A 1,963-nucleotide genomic window follows, 5' to 3' on the forward strand; every position below is an offset into this window, starting at 1 on the left:
GCTCTGCCCACGCATGGCAAACCTGCCCCCCCACTTAAGAGACAACCTGGGGGGCCTCCACCAGGACAGGGAGGCTCACTGGACCCACAGGGGCCCACAGTATTCACCCATACAGTTCACCTGGAAGTGGGTGGCCCACTACGCCAGTGCACACAGGACTGAGGGATTTCCCAGGATGGGTGACTTTCAGTGCTAAAACCAGGACAGTCCCAGGCAAACCCAGATAGCTGATCACCCTCCCTGGAAGTCTGCCACCAGAGGGACATGCCAGGGCACTCTGCACCCTTTAAAGGGCAGGGATTATGCATTCCTTTCTCCTTTTCCCTTCTACAATTACAGACTTTGGACTTCCCTCATGGCTCCATGGTAAAGAAACCACCTGCTAGTGTAGAAGACGTGGGTTTGATCCCTGGGTCAGGAAGATCCCCTGGAGAAAGAAATGGCAATCCACTCCAGTATTCTTGCCTGGGAAATCCCATGGACAGAGGAGCCTGGTGGGCTACAGTCCATGGGGTCGCAAAGAGTCGGACAGGAGTTAGCCACTAAACAACAACAACCTGCAACAATGCCAGGGTCTTTTCTTTGTATTTCATGATGTTGATGTTTTTGAAGAGGACAGGCCAGGTATTTTGCAGATTGCAGGGCCCTCCAGCAGTGCCTGGTGTGTAACTGGATGTGTATAACTGCTACTATGTTTTGAGTGCCCACCATGTATCGAGATCGTCCCATGCATTATCTCATTCATCTCTTCAACCACCCTTGGAAGGACAAATGATATGATTGTGCTCATTGTGCATTCAAGGAAAATAGACTCAGAGAGGTTAAAGCGCTTGCCTGAAGTGGTTCAGCCAGAGAGAGGGAGGCCTGGATTTTAACTCAGTCAAACCTCCTAACTGCTGGGGAGTTTTCTTGTTTTATTTGCAAGTGTTGTTTCTTTTAACTTCTGAAACTCTAACATCAGCAAATTGTTGTCAAGGTCACCAGCCATCCCCTACCCAGAACTCCCCATACACCGATTGAGATAAGGTGGCTGACCTGTGGACTTTGCCTTGTAAGAAAAGAGGGGCAATTAACCATGAGAGCCTTGAGATTGTGAGCAGAAGGGTGCAGAGGGTTATGGGGTGAAAGTTCACCTCTGTCTAAAAGCCCCTGCCTTCTGATCTGAGTCCCTCTTCTTGGTTCTGATCTGGGTCCCTGCTCTTGGTTCTGATCTGAGTCCCTGTTCTGGGTTCTGATCTGAGTCCCTGTTATGGGTTGGAACAGGATATGAACCAAGGAACCCTCTCTGGTCTGGTCTCTCTGGCTGTGGCTGGAGCTGAAGTGGCAAAGAGTCACCTGGCTCCACTTACTGCCTTTGCCCCTGCCCAGTGCCACAGCCTGAGGTAGAGCATTTTCTCACAGGGCCTGGTCACCCTCCTCCAGGAAGTCTTCCAGGCTGAAGGCCAGCAACCCCAGGTAGCCCCTACATCCTTTACTCTGACCCCATCCCTGACTCCTCCCCTTCTAAAACAGCCTTCCTCATTCACTGCACATGGTAAATATTCAGTACCTATGAATGAATGAATGAATGGATGTAGGATGCCTTGGGACCTACCTTTTGGTGTCACTCTGACAAATCACCCTTAAGTTCTCACTAGCCTTTCCATTGTTGCATGTGCCAGTTGGTTGGCATGAGTTCTGTCCGCACTGCTCTTGAGAAAACTACCTCTTTTCTGTGCGTTTCTGCCCTTGTTTGTGGCCAGGCTGGCCCCTGTGGCTCGCACTTCTCTCTTTTCCCAGGATTTCCCCAGCAGCTTCCACTTGGGCCTTGCTCCTGGGCTGCTCTTCTCATCCCATCACAACTGCCAGCCCAGTCTGTTCCCAGGTCTTTCTCTGGGTGATCCATCTATGACTCCATATTTCTAGCGAATTTATTCATTCAACAAATATCCACTGGGCACCCACTATGGGTGAAGCACTGTAC

The sequence above is a fragment of the Giraffa tippelskirchi genome, chromosome 7, assembly GCF_054371585.1.
Source record: "Giraffa tippelskirchi isolate mGirTip1 chromosome 7, T2T-mGirTip1v1.2.pri, whole genome shotgun sequence".
NCBI lineage: Eukaryota > Metazoa > Chordata > Mammalia > Artiodactyla > Giraffidae > Giraffa > Giraffa tippelskirchi.